At 68.7% G+C, this 399-nt stretch overlaps 1 protein-coding gene across 1 annotated transcript in view; it reads left to right on the top strand.

Moving 5' to 3' along the window:
* ARHGEF15 (Rho guanine nucleotide exchange factor 15) overlaps positions 1 to 399 on the top strand; it is an 11,514-nt gene that overhangs the window by 1,211 nt on the left and 9,904 nt on the right. The window lies entirely within an intron of this gene.

Raw genomic sequence — 399 nt, 5'->3', positions numbered from 1 at the left:
GGAGCACAGAAGGGGGGGTAAGGGTGGGGAGGAGCCCGCCAGCTGGTGAGGCCACTGCCTGGGCCACCTAAGGAGCTTCCTGCCAGAACACAGAGCCCATTGAGCTGCAAGGCTCACCGTCTCTGGCCCCCAGCCCCCACCCGGCATCCTTTCTCCAGAACCCAATCTGGGGCCTGGAGGGGTCGGACTCTCCCGCCGACTCCAGCGCGCAGTTTGGGGGCACAGCCTGACCCTGCCGCCTTCCCGGTGGAGGAGGTGAAGCCCAGGTTTCGGGCGTCCTGGCCCCACTGGTCCTCACCTTCAGTCCAGTACGGTCTCCCGACCCCCCACCAGGCATCCTGGCAGGACGCAGCCTCTCTGAGCAGACTGGGGGTGGGGGGGACGGCGGGGGCAGGCAGG

The sequence above is a fragment of the Crocuta crocuta genome, unplaced genomic scaffold, assembly GCF_008692635.1.
Source record: "Crocuta crocuta isolate KB4526 unplaced genomic scaffold, BGI_CrCroc_1.0 scaffold139, whole genome shotgun sequence".
Taxonomy (NCBI): Eukaryota; Metazoa; Chordata; class Mammalia; order Carnivora; family Hyaenidae; genus Crocuta; species Crocuta crocuta.
Note: the sequence above shows the minus strand (reverse complement) of the source record. Positions and strands in the feature narration are given on the sequence as shown.